This window comes from Loxodonta africana, unplaced genomic scaffold, assembly GCF_030014295.1.
Source record: "Loxodonta africana isolate mLoxAfr1 unplaced genomic scaffold, mLoxAfr1.hap2 scaffold_81, whole genome shotgun sequence".
Taxonomy (NCBI): domain Eukaryota; kingdom Metazoa; phylum Chordata; class Mammalia; order Proboscidea; family Elephantidae; genus Loxodonta; species Loxodonta africana.
Genome location: NW_026975550.1, coordinates 27,998 through 48,449, shown reverse-complemented (window position 1 = coordinate 48,449; position 20,452 = coordinate 27,998). Strand labels below are relative to the sequence as shown.

General features: G+C 42.8%; 1 long non-coding RNA gene across 1 annotated transcript in view; it reads left to right on the top strand.

The window, feature by feature from the left end:
* LOC135230160 (uncharacterized) overlaps positions 1–14,575 on the top strand; it is a 312,870-nt gene extending 298,295 nt beyond the window's left edge. The window contains exon 7 of the long non-coding RNA XR_010320816.1: positions 3,766–14,575. This is a non-coding gene — a long non-coding RNA (uncharacterized LOC135230160). The remainder of the gene's footprint in view (positions 1–3,765) is intronic.
* Positions 14,576–20,452: the final 5,877 nt, after the last annotated feature.

Below are 20,452 nucleotides of genomic sequence, written 5' to 3'. Positions count from 1 at the left end.
ATTTTAAACCACATAGTACCCCTTGTTCTCTCTGAAAAACTGCCTCGTGGTCTATGTACAGGTTTCAAATGAGCAAACTTAAGTGTTCTAGAATTTCCGTTCTTTGAAGTGTTATCCATAATTTGTTATGATTCACACAGTATAATGCCATTTCATAGTCAATAAAACGCATGGAAACATCTTTCTGGTATTCTGGTATTCTCTGCTTTCAGCCCAGATCCATCAGACATCAGTAATGATATTCCTCATTCCATATCCTCTTCTGAATCTGACTTGAATTCCTGTTGCAACTTCTTTTTAATGATCTTCAGCAAAATTGTACTGGGTTTTGATATTAATGATATTGTTTGATAGTTTCTGAATTTTGTTGAATCACTTTCTTTGGAATGTGCACAAACATGGATCTCTTCCAATCGGTTGGCTAAATTATTCAGCCAGTGCTGCATTTGTTTGTTGAAACATCTCAATTGGTACCTGTCAGTTCTTGGAGTCTTGTTTTTTGCCAATGCCTTCAGTGAAGCTCGGAGTTCTTCCTTCAGTACCATCAGTTCTTGATGACATGCTGCCTCCTGAAATGGTTGAACATCGACCCATGCTTTTGTGTGTGTGTGTGTCTGTGCCGTGACCCTGTGTATTCTTTCCATCTTATTTTGATGCTTCCTGTGTTGTTCAATATTTTGCCCGTACAATCCTTCACTACTGCATCTCGAGGCTTGGATTTTTTTCTTCAGTTCCTTTAGCTTGAGAGATGCCAAGCATGTTCTTCCCTTTTGTTTTTCTAACGCCAAGTCTTTGCACATGTCATTATCATACTTTGTCTTCTCGAGCCGCCCTTTGAAATCTTCTCTTCAGCTCTTCTACTTCATCATTTCTTTCATTTCCTTTAGCTACTTTACGTTCAAGAGCAAGTTTCAGAGTATCTCTGACATTCATATTGGTCTTTTCTTTCAGTATAAGGGCTGTATTTGAGGGTACCATCATTTTTATAACTTGCTAGTATCCTCTGTCAGGGCAGTTATTGACTGTAGCTGCACACCACCTAGTTCTTCTGGTTTCAGGCTGATGGAGTCCCTGGTTTATGTGGCCATTAAGGGAAGACCTGTTATTCAAAGAATTATACTTAGAGGAAAATTTGTATATTTATGTATAATTTAAAGCTTCTCCTTTAAGATTGCCTTTCCCTGAACAGAAAGCTCTCACCGTGTCATTATGAGAAATACTCTTTCAGTGTGAGGCAGAAAGAGATGTCCATATTTGAGAGTCCGATGGTACAAATCTCAGTAGCCAAGACACAACCACATCAACTGTGTGTGTGGGTGGGTTGTATATGTCAACATAAGGGTCTGTATTTTTCTGAGTATGAAGGTAGGATTGGCGAGTTAAGGAAGAAAGAGATGGAAGCATCTTGGGAGTGGAGTGCAAACTCCGTGACAGAAGTTGCAGCAGGGGATCTCTCAAGAGGGTTTTAGAGGCCAGTTAGAAACCTAGGAAGCAAAAGGAAATAGGGCCAGTGGAGGGCAGCACTACAGTAGTGGTGGGGGGTAGCAAAAATAATGGTAGTGGAGAGGGCAACAAAACTGCCCTGAAAAAAGGAGTTGCAAATTAAAGATCCTAGACAAAATTCAGGTTCAGAAAAGTAGGAATGTAAAAAAATTCTATCTTATAGCTCTCTTTGCTGTGAGGGTTTTTTAGGCCCTTCGGGAGATGTGGGGAGAAGACATAGGAGGAGAAGGGGAGTTCCTGAATCTAGGGGAGGAGTCTGCAAGCCATCTTCTGCCCTCAATGATGTGGGCTCTGGGCTCCTTCAACTTCTCACTGCCAGAACCTCCTGAGATATTTTCTTAATTCTTCACATAGTACATTAATATCATGTCATTAGAAAATATAATAAGTACGCTTCTCTCTAACCACCCTTTCCCCCATCCTATACTCTCTGCCCTAGTTGTCCACTGGCTTTCTTCCTTTCCACCAGGTACAGATCCTAAACAACAGAGTGCCTGGAAAGCTCTCGAACTCCCAATGAATTCTGTAGCTTGATCCCTCATTTACTCCTACATTTCTTATTGATATAAGAATTTGGTTAATTGCCCACCAAATGACAGGAAATGCTTTCTTAGGACGCTCCTCCTTATGACCTTATCCATTCCCAATTCCTTCATCTTGTCCTATCATGGCTGTCTTTTCTGGTGGAAACCAGACCCTTTGTTCCGTAACACACATCAATCTGGGACAATTTTTCCTCTCACCCTTATCTAAAGTCTTAGAGAAAGGCCTCTTCCTTGTATATCACTGTTTCATCCTCTCTGGGTGAAGATGTCCAATCATAATGATGTTCTGAAGGATCTTTATCCCTTTTCCCAGTTCTTCATGATGCATGACCGTTTGGTGACTTGGGGACCCCGGTTTAGTCCAGAATTTCCGTGATAGAGTAGTTCCAGGTGCTCTCCCACAGGATCTCAGATCGACACCCTCTCCAAAAGAGTAGGTGAGATCAGCATGAACGGCATGGCTTCCATAACCCTGTGTGACATCATTCCTGACATTGCTCAGTTCCATGGGCCCACTTTGAATAGAAACACAGCAAAAAGAAAAATATGAAACAGTTCAAGTAGGAGCTTGAATACTGCCAGTCCCAGACTGGGAAAAGGGGGCTTAGATATAAAAAAGGAATTGCAACTTTTCTCTGCACTCCATGTCATTACTATCCCTTGGTGGAGAGAGAGAGAGTACAGGGAATCGTTACAGTGTGACCAGGAGTTGATTTGTCCAAAACTTCTCATTTGACTCTCTTGGAATCATGTCTCTCCAGCCCTGGTCATACGATGTCCACTCTGAACACCTCTCAGGTCTCCTTAGCCTCTGAGGCTTCACACAGGCTCTTCCCCGTGACTAGATTTTCTCTCCCATCCCATCTTATGGCCTACTCTCTGGTGAAGCATGGTGGTTAAGAGAACTGACCCCATTGGAACAGATTGGGCTTATGAGCTCACCATAAAATGCTAAGACTCAGGAATTTGTGGTCAACCAGAATGGGAGGTTTAGGAGTTGACTTGGGGAAAGTCCATGACCTGTGCATCTTCCAGGCTCTGCTTTCACTCTGGAGCCCATTTAGAAAAGGAGCTGCTAAATGGAGACAGCATTTGAGGAAGCAATTAAGAACATTGGGGTGGTGATGACTTCTCAGAGGAAAATAAATTTTCAACAGGGAAATGCTAGGGTCTACTCTTGTATGACTCCAAACTATAAATAGGGACGAGTGGTTGGAAAACAGTAGAACAAAAGATGATCTGCATCTGGTCACAAATGTGCCAAATGCCTCAGTGGCTTCAGCCTGTCTCCTCAGACTTCTCTCTGGAGAAGACATGGGGCTTCCTGGACCCGGGCCTTTTGTCACACCTTAACTATCCAATCATATTCTCAACTTGGTTCAGACATCACTTCCCTAAATATCCTCCTGGTAGATTTGTTCATTTCTTGCTCCCTACTCCATTGTACCTGCGAAACCCTTTACCACAGCATAAAACACAATTGCATTTACTTTTTGTGGTTGATGTAAGAAATGTCTACACATTTATCCTCTCTCTGTGCCCATGCCTTCTATGAGACTCTGGAGCACCTTTCATTAGCAGTAGGAGTCTTTCTCCATCCCTTAGTTGGGGCTGACATTATTGTTTTGGACATTGGGATGGTAGAAAACCTGATAAAATGAGAGAGTTGGAAGACTTTACATTGAGACTTTCCCTTTTGTTGCTCTTAAACCCTTAGAACTCATGGGAACATCCTCAGGCCAGCCTGCTAGATGATGGAAGACCAATGGAGGGAGGATCCAGCGGTTTCACTGACTTGATGTTATGAACTGGCTCCCAGCTACCTGGAAGCAAATTGTAGACACATGAGGAAGCCGTGTTGTGAGCCACTGAGGCTGGCCCAGTTCAGAAGAGCTCCAAACTGACAACTTGAAAAATTGTGAGCTGGTAAATTGTTGCTCTTTTAAGACACGACAATTTGGGGTCATTTGTTACACAGCAATACATGACTGATACAACTGTTAACTTGGCTGTTTCTCTCATCGGGCATTGAGGGAAATTCTCTGAGTCATTTCATCACCAAGAGCAACTGCCATAGGGTCTCACATATAGCTGTTATAGTGTAAATATTTGCTGACTTCGTGGATGAATGAATAATATGAATTGTAAGTGAATCAGCACAAATTCATGTGTGCAAGAAAACTTGATATTTCTTTAAATAAACTGAATTCCAACTCAGAGCTCTCGGCTTACAAAATTGGGGTAAAATTTTAACCTTACTTCTTTGCAGGGGTATATTTGGTGTTGGTTTATTTTCTAGGTACCCCGGGGTCTAAAGAAGGACCAAGGTTTGGAGATCTTTAACACACCCATCGCCTCAGCCTATGTGGGTGATCTCTCTAGAAGCATTGTCTCTGCTGCTTCCATTCCCAGATGGAGCATGAGAACCTTGGCAGGGCTGGGAACACCATAACGTGGTTTGTCTACTTGTGTGCCTGCATTACCCTTTGAGGTGCTGCCACCTAGCCCAGGGCATTATCAAGAAGCAGGCCTCACCCCTTCCCAATGTGTAGGTCTCTGCTGTCTGACTCCCACTCTTCCCTTGGTTTCCAGTTCACTCAGTGTGATTACTGCAATGAGCTGAGACTCTTCCAACAGACTCTTCAGAGTCTCGAAGTTTCAGGGCTTTAACTCTGTGAGTCCAGTTACCTCTTGAAATGAGGTAGGGAAGGTTGAAAAACGTAGGAAGATTTTATTTTGAATTTAATGTTTCAATAAAATTTCTTGCCATGCATTTTCAAATGGTTCTGCCTAACAATTCCCTCTGTTCTCTTACAAGATGCAGGACAATGAAGAGGGAATGTTTGTTGTGTCATAATCTCCAGAAGGATGCAAAGTGCCATGGGGTCCATTCCCCCCGATGCTCACACTTGAGCACCACAGCCACGTGGAATCTCTGCAAGTGTTACTGAGTCCCTCACACATCCACAGTGAACAACTTTCAGATTCTCATAAGCAGGAATTATTTGTGTCCTAAGACGAGGAACTCCTTGGAGACCCTACTGTGTCCTACAGGGTCGCTGTGAGTCAGAATCGACTGCATGGCATCGGGTTTTGTTTTTGTTTTTTGGGGGGTGGTTGATGTCAGCTGCAGGATAGTGTTTAAAAAAATGTCGACAGCGTAGCAGGTAAAACCAACCAAATGAAACTGAAATGAAATGTCTTTTTTCACACTTACTGACCTCACAGTTCCTTCAAAGTGTTTACTTTCCACTGGGTTCAGAGGCAAGAGGGAACTCTTTGTGAGAGAGACACAGCTTGGGACACCTCCAAAATTATACGCCTCCCTCCTGATGTTAGGTAACATTACATACTGTTTGGCTGGTTTATCATCTGAGTGCTCCACAAAAATAGAAGGCCCATGCAGGCAGGACCTTGTCTACTGTGTTGGTCAGAGTATCCTAGTTCCTGGCACCTAAGAAGCTTCCAAATATGATATGTCTGATTGAATGAGTGGGTGAGTTTTTATAAAAACCATGGAAGTGCTGTTTATGTAGTTACAATAGTGAAAACAGGCATAAGGAAATGGAGACTAGTTATGTATGATTAGAAATGGAGACTAGTTATGTATAATGAGAACAGAACTTGTTCATGAAGAGATAAAAAAATAAGATGTATTAATAGAATGTACCCCCTTCACTTTGGCTGAAGAGAGATAGGGTAAAATGGGTTCTTTTCGCGTACTGATTTATGGGTTGTATATATTTCATTGAAATGTTAGTCTTTCGGGAATCACAAATATTTCTATTGAGATATAATTCACCGGCCATAACATTGCCTTTTATAATGTGCACAATTGTGTGGTTGCTAGTATATGGACAGAGTTGTGCAACAATCACCACTGTCTAGCTTCAGGATATTTTCAGTACCCTGTAAATAAACGCCCTACATATTAGTAGTCATCTCATTACTCCTTTCCTCCATGACATAGCAACTGCTAATCTACTTTCTGTCTGTGTTGGTTTGTCTGTTCTCGATATTTCATGTAAATGGAATCATGTACCACGCAGTCATTTCTGTTTGGCTTCTTTCACTTAGCATAACGTTCTCAAGGTTTGTCCATATAGTGCCATGTATTAGTACCTGATGCCTTTTAATGGCTGAGTAATATTCCATTTTACGAGTATACCACAGTTTATCAATTCATTACTTTGGGATTCTCTCCACATTTTGGCTATTTATAAATAATTCTACTATGAAAATTCTTTTGTAAGTTATTATGTGAACGTGCTTCAGTTGTCCTGGATGCATACCTAGGAGTGGGATTGCTATGTTGCATGCTAACTCTATGTTTACCTTTCTGAGCAAGTACCTAACTGTTTTCCAAAGCGATTGGATCATGTTTCATGTCCACCAGCAATGTATGAGGGTTCCAGTTTCTCCACATCCTCACCACTTGTGTTGTCCATCCTGTTGATTTGAGCCATCTCAGTGGTTTTGAAATAATAGTGCGTTTTGGTTTTGATTCTCATTTCCCTAATGACTAATGAGGTTGAGCTTCTTATCATGTGATTATTGACCGTTTCTATATCTTCTTTGGAGAAATGTCTATTCAAATCCTTAGCCTACGAATTTTTTTTCAGATTTTTGCCTGTATTTTTGCTTTCTTCATATAGTTTTTCATATGCCAAACATCTATATCTGTATCTTACCAGTTTTAGCCTTCACAGCTTTGGGATTTTTAGATAATCTTTCTCTTTTACCAACAAAAAGCAAAACAAAATCTCTCATAGTTTCTTCTGAAATTTGTATGTTGACGTATTTTACTTTTAAATATGCGATCCTTTTGGAATTTCATTTCCTGTAAGCTATGAGAAAAAGGATGAAAATATTTTTACAGGTGATCTAAATGATTACCAAATTGCTGCAAGCACTCCTTTTTGCCTTTTTGCATAAGCCATATCTTAACTGCATTTTCCCATATTCCATGTAGAAAAGCATTTTTACAGAAGGAGGCCCGCCATTCCCAGCCATTTCATTTTAAGGTTTTGCTTTGCTACAATAGAAATCCCTTCTATACCTCCTCTACACACCTGTTCTCATAGCCAATAAAAATTTTGTGTGAGTAGGACTCCTGTGAATTTATAAGATGAGGTTGAATTTTATAACTGGTTCCATGTGGTGCACCCAGCAGAAGGACAGACAGAAGCAGTAGCTCCAGAGGGAACAGAAGCTATAAGAACATGAGCCTCTACAGATTTGCTGCCGCATTTCACAGAAAGCTCTAGACTTTTCTTTATAAGCTTATCATTATATATGGCCATCACCTTAGAACAGACGAGAATAGTGCTTTTTAAGTGAGGCATTCAGGACAGAACTGGAGAAAAATATAGAACAAAATCCTAATTCAAAAAAAAAAAAAAACCCCAGAATTCTAGGTTGACAGAGACTGGAGAAACCCTGAGAATATGACCCCCAGACATCCTTTTAGCTCAATAAAGAAGTCACTCCTGAGGTTCACCCTTAACCAAAGATTAGACAGGCCCATAAAACAACATGAGACTCCAGGGGCATACCAGCCCAGGAACAAGGACTAGAAGGCAGGAGAGGACAGGAAAGCTGGTAATAGGGGACCCAAGGTCAAGAAGAGAGAGTGTTGACATGTCTTAGAGTTGGTAACCAATGTCATAAAACAATATATGTCCTAACTGTTTAATGAGAAGCTACTTTGCTCTGTAAACCTTCATCTAAAGAACAATTAAAAACAAAAGTTAGGCATTCAGAAGGAGGGTGTTCATTCCTTAGCAGATGGTTAGACTTATGTGTTTTGGTGAACATATGTACCCATTTCTATCGGGTATGTATCTAGAAGTAGAATTGCTGGGTCATAGGATATACGGATGTTCACAGCTTTAGTAGATATGGCCAAAGCATTTTTAAAGTGGTTGTACCAAATTGCACTTTCACTAGCAGTAGATTAGAATTCCAGTTGCTCCATGTTCTACCAAATAGTTGGTATTTCCATTTTTTTTTTTTATTTTAGCCATTTCTGGTGTGCAGGGTTAGGATCACATTGTGAGCTTTTATTAGAATTCCTCTGATAACTGATGTAGTCCCTTTCCATATGTATGTTGGCCATACAGAAATCTTTTAGAGAGCGTTCAAGTATTTACTTGTCTTTCTATTGAATTCTTTTTTTTCTTTATGAATCATGCTTTGCATATTTTAGAACCAAGTTTGTAGTAGGATGTATGTATTGCAAATAACTTCTCTTCCACATGAATTCACCCTTGTAGCTTGTCATGAACTTTCAAATTAAAAAGCATGCCTTTTACAAAAACAGGCAAATGTATAGAGACGAAAGTTTATAGGGGTTCCCAGGGACAGGAGGGAGGGAATAAAGGGGTGTTATTGCATGTTTTTTTTTATTGCATATGGAAACTGAGTTTCTGTTTACAATTATGGAAAAATCACACTGATTAAGGGTAGGGTTGCACAGCCTATTAATGTAATTCCTGTCAATAGTGTGTACACCTTTATAACTCGTTCACTTGGCAAAGGTTGTGTGTTATATTTACATCAACAACAAAAATGTGTAGCTGCTGAGGCAAAATGATAGTACTGAATTGATGAGATGTTTTCTTTTTTTATTCTTTTATTATACTCTTTTCTATTTTCTCATTTGTTTTTGTAAGAAGTTACTGTTAAAATCAAAGATAATAAAACGTTTGCATGATGAAAGTGGATAGCAATGTCTGTTCCACCCATTGTGTCCCTCTGAAGTTTAAGTGAGGAACTACATGCCACTAGCAGTCGCCCAGCCTTACTTAGCACTCAGGAAATGTTCATTTCTCCCACTCCTCTGGCTCACGGTCTTCTCCCCGTCTTTATTTGCTCTTTTCTGTTTCCAACTGGTTGCATGTGACCACCAGGCTTCCTGACTCCATCATTCTGCTTTCCATACCAATGTTATTGTAACCTTGGGATCTTGGGCAGTGGTGAAAGTTACACACTGTCCCTGCCATTAGGAAGGGGACAAGCCAGTGCAGGTGGGAGGGGCAGTGGGAAATTCAGCCTAGAGAAAGGACAGACAACCTTCCAGGAACCACACTGACCTTCAGAGAGCTTTGTTGGCTGTGGTTCACCTGGCCAGCTTGTAGGTGTCAGGGTGCCCTAGGGCTCGGTGTTTAGTCCTCTCTCTCTATTGACACCCTCTGTCTGGAATGCCTCAGTGTGTCCACAGCCATTGGTCTGTAGCTGAGGACGTGAGATTTACACCTCCAGCCATTTCAACTCCTCCTGGGTCCAGACTTATACTCAAATATCAGCTTAAATCTCTGTATCGGCCTCTTCATGTATAAAATGTGCATTATAATGGTACATTCCTCACAGGGCTATCAAGCAGAACAAATATCTTAGGAAAGGAGAAGCCCTTACAAGAATCCTGGCACCAGTGCATGTAGTCAGTAAGTGTTAGCTGTCAGTACTATTACCTGATATTTCCATGTGGGTATCTAACAGCTATGCGATGTTATCAAGGCCACGAAACAATTCTGGTCTCAACTCCATTCCCCACACTTATCAATGGATTTCCCAAGGCTTCAGTGATGGGAGTCTGTGTGTTTTTCCACACAATGGACATGGGTACAAAAGGTTGGTCAGGGTCTTCATAATAAGTTGCTCCAAAGTTCATATGAGTGACCATTGAGACAAGTTACAAACAACTAATGCAGAAAAAAAAATAGAACCACTCTCAACTGCTCATGCTAGTATTCTCAGTCCAGAGTATCTGGTGAGGGCACTATTATGGACTGAATTGTGTAACCCCAAAAGGTATGTTGAAATCCTAACCACTGTACCAGTAAATGTGACCTGATTTGGATATAGGGGATTTTAAAATTATATTGACGAGGCCATACCAGTGTAGGGTGGGTCCTAAACCTAGTCCCTTCTGAGTTATACAAAGAGCAGAATAGACACAGACACACTCAGTGGCAGAGGAAGACAGACAACGGAGCAGATGCATCTACAAGACCAGGAACACAAAGGGTGGCTGGAAGCTTTTAGAAGCTGAAGTAGACGTGAGCTGTGCCCTGAATTCAGACAGGTAGCCTCCTGAACTGTGAGAAAATAAATTTCTGTTGTTTAAAGCCACCCAACTGTCATTTTTTTTTTTCTTACGGCAGCACTAGGTAACTAACACACATACCTGTGCTTATAAATCCAGCCCAGTGTAAAATAGTGCTCTCCCCTCCTTGGTCTAGCCCACCTGGATCCTGCTGTTTCCCTGTCAGTGCCCTCTGCTTTCACTGAGAGCTATGACAGAGTTGCCTTGATGCTGCTGCATAGACGTTCACTTTATTTTTTACTTTGTATTTATATAAAAAAAAAATTTATGATTTACTAATATTAATTCTAATATTTTCTATGGTTCTTAAATTTTTCTGTGGAGACATTCCTATAATCTATGAATAATAAGAGTTATATGTTTTTCTTTTTGTACTCCAGTGTTAAATATTTAATAGAAATAATGAGAGAAAGCATCCTTATTTTATTTCTAATTAATTTTAAAGAGAATGTCCCACATTTCACCAGGAATTATCATGCGAGTTGTAGTTTTCCACATTCGGGAACTCCTTTTCTGTTCCATGTTTGCTCAGAGTTCTTATGTCTCAGTGTGGTTGGATTTTATCACTGCTTTTTCACCGTCTCTTGAGGTGAACCTATGTCTTTTCTTCTTTAACCTACACATGTGGTGAATTAAATTATTAAATCTTTAACGTTCACTCAAGCTTGTATGCTGACAATAACCCCCCTTGATGCTCGCATATTACGTGCTTTATACTTTGCTGGATTTCTTTGCCAGCATTTTATGTAGGTTTTTGCATCTCAGTTGCTTAGTGTGCTTGTCCTGTAACTCTTCTTATACCTTCCTTTTCTAATTTGGTATCAATATTAAAGTAGCCTTAGGGAACAAGTTGGGGAGCATCTCATAGCTTTCTCTTCTTTATTGACTGTGTACAAGGTTGAAATGATCTGTTTTTTGCATGTTTGCTGGAACCTGCCTAAAAGTGATCTACCAAACCCAAAACCAGTTGGCCATCGAGTTGATTCCATCTTTGTAGGGAGATCTCGAACTACTGACCCATTTTGTGTAGTGATTAAAGGCCTCTTCTGATGCTACTTTCCTTAGAAAAATTTCCACTGCATGTTTTAGGCTGTTAGGATTTCATCTTTAAATAATGTGGTTATCACTGTTTTCCACCTGATCCAGGTCAATTAATCCCAGATTTTCCATTTTCCTGAAGTGAGAGTGTGTATCCACTCCTGGTACCAATTCCCTTATCTAAGACTTATTTGCAAAGAAAGATACAACCCAGCCTCCTTGAGTCCATAATGTGAGGTTACAGTCTCATATTATGTGATTTTCTTGTAGTTGTTTTTTTGTTTTGTTATTTTTTCTTTTACGTATTCTGTAATTGTTCTTTTTCTTAAATTTTTTTTATTTTCCTTTTTTTTTCTTTTTTCATTTCACACCTCTCTAGCAGTTTTAAGAAACCTGGTGGAGTAGTGGTTAAAAGCTACAGCTGCTAACTAAAAGGTTGGCAGTTCAAGTCCACCGGGCGCTCCTTGGAAACCCTATAGGGCAGTTCTACTCTGCCGTTTATGGTTCCTATGAGTTGGAATGGATTAGATGACAACAAGTTATTGGTTCTAGTGGTTTTAAGGTTGTGCATTTCAGGTTCAGGTGTATAATCTAGCTGAGAACCGACTTCGGGTTCAGTGTGGTGAGGTGCCCAGTTGCACCTGTGCATCAAGAGAAGGCGCCTCAAGAGCTAGGGGAGGGGGCAGCAGGGATGCTCAGAGAGGGGCATCCGGGAGAGGTGCAGGGTCCTGGGCAGCCCTACCACAAGCTGGCGGGGAGCAGGAAAGAGCTGGCTTCAGGAGCCTTTTGTGACAGTCCCAGCCCACCCAGCCCCACCTGGACCTCAGACTCAGCAGGCTGGCAGGTCCCAATAGAATTAGGGGAAGCCTAAGGCCATAGAGGGCGAGATCCAGGGTATATACCTAAGCCTTATCATAGTGCTTATGATGGGATAGGAGGGCAGAGGAGGCATATGGGGACTTGGGTCCAGACAGTGGACACAGAAGGGTGGGAACTTCTGGTTAGCGTCAGGATCCGAATGTGGAGGCCTTCGAGATGCACTTCCCGGAGGAGAAGGTGAAGCCACAGAAGCCACACTGCCTGGCACCCACCTCTGTCCCCCTCCCAGGGCCCCAGACTGGACTCACCGCCTGTGCTGCCCTAGGAGAGCTCCCCCAGTGTGGTACTCTTAGTTTGAGGAGCAAGAGAGCCAGCCCTGGTCTAGGCTAGGGAATTTATTTCCTCTGCTCTCATTATGGCTGTGAGCGGACTCTTGTCTGCACAGACTAAAGACGAATTATCAAAATGAGCTCAAGACTCCAGATTTGACTTAGATATCATAAATTAAAACAGAGAAATACAACTTTAGCAATAAGTGCCTGCCTGGAGCCCAAGCTGCATTAAAACAAAAAAACCTGAACAAGACCCCAGAGAGAGTGAGTGATAAGAGGCTCCTTCTTTTGCCACCCTGTGGTCCCAAGCTTTCTCTTTTCCCACCTCCCAAGACTGTATCAACTGCTCTGAGATTTTTGAATAAAGACCCCAGGAATATCACTGCTCCCACCCCATGAGGATTTCCCCAGTGCTGAGTTAGACTAAGACAGAATCCTCCTGAGGCTTCCGGGGCCTGTGTACTGGTTCAGAGCCAGTTCATTTTTCCTGCAATTGGGCATGACCCCAGGACATGACCCTGAGAGTGCTGACACTTGCAGAAGCCAATGACCCTTTCACTGAGTTTCTCTCTGTCTTGGTGTCAGGATCAGTCAGGACAGCTTGTCACCTCAGGACTGTTTCTGTTGAAGGACACCTAAGCAGCACTATGGGTTTGTCCTTCACACCCTGCAAACCTGCCTCCTCTGAGTGGGGCGAGGAGCTACTGAAACACTGAAATCATTGAAACTAGCAGAAGCCACAGCCCATGGTACTGGGAGAAAAATGGGAGGGAGAGAGAGGTGAAAAGGTATAAAGGCCCAGCTGTGAAGGTGACCAGCGGCCAGGATGTCCTGAAGCCGCAAAGCTGACCGAAGCTGAATGGCCTCAAACCTGCTGCTCCTGAGCCCATCTTTTCTTTCAATGGAAAAAGCCTTTCGCTGCTCTTATGCGACTGGGCTGGAAGGGCCTTTGACTTATAACATGAAGCAGCCTCCAGAGCCTCTTGGGGCAAGTGATGGTCAAGGAGGCTCTGCCCAATCCCATCCTGCCCTTCCCACTTGTCAGAGGACCAGGAATTTCAGTCTTCCAGCTCCTGGGCTGATCTAGTGACTTGTAACAGGATTTCACTGGACCTCGAAACTTTGAAAGATGGGAAATACTGCCTGGGTCCTCGTCTCATTACAGAACTTACATACAGGATAAGAAGAGGAGTTGGGAATTGACACCTGACATCTTAGCAAAGGTTTCTGTTTGTTAAGGAGGGAAGAGGTAAAAAAGAAGGCAGTGTCTACTACATCCTTTGCCATGTGTGTCAGGAAATCCTCACAAAGAGCCTCTCAGGTAAGGAGTGATGGGAAATGCCTTGGTTTACTCTTAAACTTTGCCCTTGAGGCATTTTCTTTATGGGGGCATGTAAAATGTTGTCCATTCAAGGAAACACTCTAATTCTTATGTAGACTTTGTTTGTTGACAAGGATTTATTGCCATAGCAAGGGTTCTGGAAATGGGTTTAATATGCTGTGGGATTGCTTTTGGAAGTTTGGAAAAGGCAGCGGCCCACATTCTATGAAATTGAAATACCAGACCTACTGTGTCAGGTTTTGGAAGAGGGAATAAAAGCCTCCAATATGTGGGCATGTCTGAGTTAGTCTTCTATAAGACCATTTCTTGGAGGTCCTGAAGGACACCCATTTCATTAAAAGAATAAGGAATGCGGAGATGAGGGGAGCACCAGGAAATTGGAGCTTACCAATATGTATCCTTTGCAGGGGGTCCCTGGACGCCGCAAACAGTTAAGTGTTCTATACTAGCTGAAAGTTTGGTGGTTTGAACCTACTCAAAGGCACCTCAGAAGACAGTCCTGACGATCTGCTTTTAAAGGATCACAGCCTTGAAAACCCTATTGAACACTTCTACTATGCCCACATGGGGTTGTCATGAGTCAGAAATGACCTGATGACAGCTAACAAGAACAATTCTCTGTAGGCTCAGGTTTTAGTGGAGGCTGGGCAGCCTAGTAGCAATGTAAATCATGGTATCCCAGCTGAACAGAGGCCAGGTGGAAGTACTTAACTGTCACAAACAAGTTGTGTGTAGATTACCATAAAGGTCAGTAGCTCAGAGTATTAGTTATCTATTGGTGCATAACAAAATATCCCCAAACTTATCAGGTGTGAGATAAATGGAAAAATATTAAACCCATTCTGATAAATTTGGAAGTAGACAAAAATTTTGGTATTACTCAACATAGTTTTTAGGGGAAGGAATGAACTAGAAAATTTAAATAACTAGTACAAGTATTAAAAGATATTTAAAATAATGATGATATAATTACATACCTGCATAAAAGACAAATGCATCAAAATCAATGGTTTCTCTCCAGTATAGAATAAGGGTATAAAATTGGCAAGGGTGGGAAGGGCAGACCCTTCTCTTTCCCCTACTACTTGACTGTATCACACTGTGTCCAAAACTGTAAAATATTTAGCAAAACATTGTTTTAACCAGAGCAGCAAAGGACCTCTATGAGGGAAGACAATGTATTAAAGTACATAAAATGAAACCTGAATATATGCAAAAATATGCCATATTTTCAAATGGAACGTCTTGTCAATTAAATGGAGGTCCCTAAAACTAATATATAAGTGGAATGCATTTCTAGCCGGAATATTAAGATAGTTGTTTTGAACTGTATACAGTGATCATATGCTACAAATAGTACAGTAGATAACAAAGAATAGATAACAAGGAATATTCCTGTTGTTACGAGACTTGGAGGCGATTTTGGACTCAAAGCCATCCCATCTGACTGCCCCATAGGGTTTTCTAGGTCGTAATCATTACGGGAGCAGAACACCAGGTCTTTCTCCCTTGGAGCCACCTGGTGGGTCCGACCTGCCAAACTTTCTTTGGATTAGCAGTTGAGCACTTAATCGCTGCAAAACCAGGGCGGTTTTACCAAAGTAAAACATGAAAAAGCAGGATAGTAACAGGTGTCTATCTCTTCGGGTAACAGAACAAATTGATATTACATAGCATAGAAGCTGACAAGTAGACCAATGAAACAGAAAATCTGTTAAGAAGTCACAATAACTTACAAAGGTAGCATTTCAAGAAAATTATATTTATTTAATAAATGGTGCTGACTCAAGTGATTGTTCTGGGGGCCAAACTTGCAAAAATGTGATACACAAATGATAGATTTGGAAAATCATGTGAAATGGAGATGACAAGGCTTAATAACAATTTCCATTTTACACAGAAGGATAAAAGTTAAGCACTTGAACAATGAGCAGTGAATTCAAACAGTTCATTCAGAGGAAATCCACATGCCCAGTAAACATAGTCCAAGTTAAGAAAATATCAAACTGCCAGTGAAACTGGCACAATTGGAAAATCAGCGCCACCTACGGCTGGCTGGGCTGTGGAGAGAAGGATACCCTGAGACGTGGCTGGAAAGGTGCATTATGGCAGCCTCTAGGGGAAAGACATGGCCATGGCTGTGTACTTTTAACATCCTTTGAATTGGAAATCTCACTCTGTGGAGTCTATTCCACAGAAACAAATCCTATAGTATAGAAAGGATAGTTATTATTAATATGACCAAACTTTGTCCATTGATGGTGGAATGATAGAGAACTTATGGTAAAGCTACATCCTCAATAAAACAGGGAGTCCTTAGAATGAAAAAGAGTTGTAGTAGTTGAGTGGGAGAAATCTCTATGAAGTATTATGGAAGTATTACTGAAACAATCAAGGTGCAGAGAAGTGTATATAAAATGAGCACATCTGGGTTAAACAATATCAATTGTTTGAATATGCTTGAATACCTGTTGATGTTTATGTGTGTGTATAAATGAGAAGATGAGGATACATGTATGTCTGTGTGTGCTTGTTTAAGCAAGGATAGGAGAGACTACTTACTACATTGTTAACCTGAATTACCTTGGATTCACTTGTGGGAAGGAACAGGGGGAGGAGAATTAGAACATGCAGGAAGAGTGGACTTAAAAAGCATGGATGATAATGCTTCTGTATTAGTAGTATTATGTATGGACAAATAAATCTGTCTTGAGCAGAGAAAGCCAGAATATTCCTTAGAAGTAAGGATGGCTTTGGACATCTTATCAAGAGGGACCAGTCCCTGGAAAAGGACATCATGCTTAGTAAAGCAGAGGTCCAGGGAAAAAGAGGAAGACCCTCAATGAGATTGATACAGTGGCTGCAACAGTGTGCTCGAATATAGCAACGATTATTAGGATTGCAATGACCGGACCGAGTTTTGTTCTGTGGTGCCTAGGGTCACTGTGAGTCAGAACTGACTTGATAGCTTTTAACAACAACATGTATAAGTCCAGATAAAGTGTACCGAGTTGATACCATCTATTTAAATTATTCATGTAAGTTAAAGACCCCAAAATATAGTGTTAGTGCCATATCTAATGACTTACAGAGAATCAAGGTAGAATGTCAAGTGAAAGAAGGGGCGAGAGCAATGTGGGTAGAGTGAGACGAAGTCTCCATAAAAGCAAACACTCCAGCAGATGTACTTGTGTACCTATAACTGTGTATATGTTTCCCTGCAGAGAAATGTAGGGAAGGACACACATGTGTCTATTAACATTGGATACCTTGTGGGAGTGGGAGCAAATTACATATGAGGGTGGGACCCTGACATAACTTTTTTGTCATACAAATCTGTAATCTCGAAAATGTAATAAAAAACAATTTCAGAACTTTGGAAGTTGATAAACATCATAGATACATGTATATTTTAATGTGTTTCATTAGATATTTTAAATAGGTGAAAATTTTCTATAATGACAGACAAAAGATTTTAATCACTGGAAGGAGAGCACACAACAGACAGTAATAATCAGATCCAGTGCATTTCTTCTTGTTCTTGGAACCAGTGAGCTCTTCTGGTCTCTATAACTGGAAATGACCAAAAATAATTTTGGGAACTCAGTAGAATTAACCCCCAAACACGTTTGCAAGCACATGTCTACAGCTAAATGTAGAAGGCTGGACACCATGTGCGATTCACTAGGTAACTCATGGCACTCCAGAAAATTCTCTTTCCTGGATGTGCTGGTACCACCTCCTCCCTGCCTTGACCCACTGTATAACCCGCCTTTGTGCATTCGAGGCCCTTTGAGGTCTGAGCCTAGAGCATAAAAGAGGACATCAACTGGGAAGGTAGCTTTTAAGAAGAAAGACGTTGATCAAAAGATTTCAGAAAGCAGCACCTCCCCAGCCAGCCTCTCCCCAGCCTGGGAATGCCAACCCCTCCCACCCTGATACCTCTGAGAATCTCTGATTTTTTGTTTTGGATCCTTAGGAGACTGCAGAATTTACCTGGCCTGAACACCTTGGCTCTTCTCTGCCTGTGACCCTCTCCCTCACAGGAGCTGTCTCTGTCACTCTGAGGCATACACACAGGACAGCCTGTGGATGGAGGTGCCCGTCCTAGAGGCCCTGCCCTCCTTTTCCTCTGCCCTCTGCGGTCTCATCGCCCAGAGAGATGGATGCATCCCTGTCATGTCCAGGGCTTCCCCACACCTGGGATTTGATGTTGTGACTGAGACTTGGTCTTTTTTGTCCACTGTTGAGTCTGGGCCTGAATTTGCCTCTTCCATCCATACCTCTGGTCAAATGTGTTCTCGCTGTTCTCCCCAGGTTCAGAAGTCTCTCCTCTCTTTTGCTTCTTTCATCTCAGACAGCCTTTTTCTTCCAGTTCTTTGACCTCGGGACAGGTCAGATTTGACCACAGGAAAAAAAAAAAAAATTAACAAGATTTATTGACGTGTCAAAAACCAGAATGTACAGCTTTATTTAAAGGAGAAGAAGAAGTTCCAAAGCTCTGCCCCTTACCCGAGGACATACTCTACAAGAAATACCCTGCAAGCCCTGGATCAACTCTTACCCAGAAATGGTTAACACCCAGGGGGATTTTTCTACACCACCTCCCAGTTACATTCCCCTAATGTGGCAAAAAGGATGCATCCCAATCATAAACCCAAATTCACCCTAGGAGACCAGAAGAAATGGCTGGGGTGAGTTCATTTTCCTTCACTGGGCCCTCCACTCCTCCTGCCAAGCCCTACCTCTTTCTCTGCCTGTATGCTGCTGGGAAGGGACCCAGAGTCCTTGGTTTAGGGCTTTATGTTCACTGTTCACCTGCGGGCAGGTTTCCTGACACCCTGCAATTTCTCTGATTCCTTCTCCTCCAAAGAATTCAGTGATACCCCCTTCACCATCACACCTCACCAGGGTCCCCCTTAGCCTCCCAAGTCCCACTGAAATCCCATTTCCCTTTCCCTACTTATGCTGTGCTCATCCTTAGGGTCCCAAGACCTCACCATCAAGATGAGGCCCGTCCTGTCCTCTCCTGGGCCAGTGGAGCCTCTGAGGGGACCTGGTGTCTGCGGTCAGCTATGTGGGGCTTCTTCCATCCAGATCCCCCTTAGGGCTGGAGCTCTTTGTGCCCTTGGGGTGGAAGGGTGGTGGTCACAGGGGAAGGAGGGTAGGATCTTCCAGGGAAGCTGGGTTAAACGAACCTGAATGGAGGTCTCTCCTGAAGGGCCCAGGTTTCCATCCTAAAGGCCCTGCTCCTCCTAGTCCCAGGGTGCTAGCAGGTCTTTAGGCGCTTCCCCCTCTGGCCTTGGTGCTGCGCCTTCTGCGGCCTGGCCTGCCTCTGCAGCCTGTCCAGCTGGTGCCTCAGCCTCTTCAGTTCTTCTCTCTGCTTCTCCAGCTGCTCCTCCAGGCACCTGCAGACCGCTCTCTTCTCCCTCACCTCCCTCTTCTTGGCGGCCATCAGGCAATGCCTGGCCAGCTGGTGTCAGCGTTGGGGCCTGCACTGGACTGAGCTTGGCAGCCGCCTCTCCAGCAGCTCTTCAACGAAGACCTGGCAGCTGAAGCCCTGGCTCACAGCACGCGCCGCGTGCGCAACCAGGGCCTCCCGGGACTCGAACACGTGACAGCAGGCCACGCAGCGGAAGCCGTGCTCACGGGTCACCAGCCACTCTGGGGTGGCTGCGCGGGGGCTCTCCCCATGGTCCTCCCCTTGGTCAGTGGGCTCCTGGGTACAGGTCTTGGGCCCCTCCTGCCAGGGCTCCAGGTTGCTGACCAGGGACTCAGTGTTGTCCAGTCTGGTGGCAGAGCCGATGGCCTCAAAGACCTGGGGCATCTTTCCCACGGGGGCAAAGGAGGTTTTGGTCTGCCAGGCGACCGCCACCCCCTTGACTGTGGTACCTGGGTGAAATATGCGCACCTGACCCATGGCTTTCCTGGGGCAGCCCCGTAGCTGGAGGAGTGAGAGGTCTGCTCGGTGGAAGATAAAGGAGAAGGGTTCTCGGATTGTTTTGGAATCTTCCTGGGCCTGGAGCTTTGACTTTTTGTTTGGGATGTTGTTGACTCTTGGGCATTTTCCTCTTGGATAGACACCTCTGAGAATAGAGAGTAGATTTAGTTGAGCTTTCAGGGTCCTTATCCTCACCTGTGAGCCCAAAGCTTTGGTCATAGGGACCCCTGGAGGCCTCTCCATCACCACAGCCTCCACCTCTGCAGACCCCATGCTTTCTTTCTTCTTCCCCAGAGACCCACCACCTTTTGGGGGCACTGCTGTGGAAGACAAAGTCTCCATTGTAAAGTGGCACTGTTTATGGTAGTTCATTTTTTAAGAAGTTGTTTTTCTTTAATTCCACATTTATTGAATTCCAATGAATTTGTTCCTTTGGAACTTAGAAATGACCTCATTCCCATGAAGCTTCATAATAAATGTGTGACGTCATTGAAAGAAGTTTTCTATAAGGGTGATTTTCTTAGTAAATTTGGGGTGTAAGCACTCAAACGAGAGCAATGCTCACCTCTTTCAACCTCTTTTACTGAAAGGCTGTTTTACGGAGAAGTTATACTTAAAGAGAAGAATGCGTATATTTACTTAAGACTCTTACATGTATACCTCTTTCTTGTACCCTTCTTAACCAAGCTACAGTAGGGGATTAAAATTGCTTTTCTCAGAATAGAAGCCCTTGTCCTTATTAGAGAAACTCCTTCAGCGTGAGGCAGAAAGAGATGTCCGTATCTGAGAACCTGATGCCAGAAACCTCAGATAGACAGCACACAA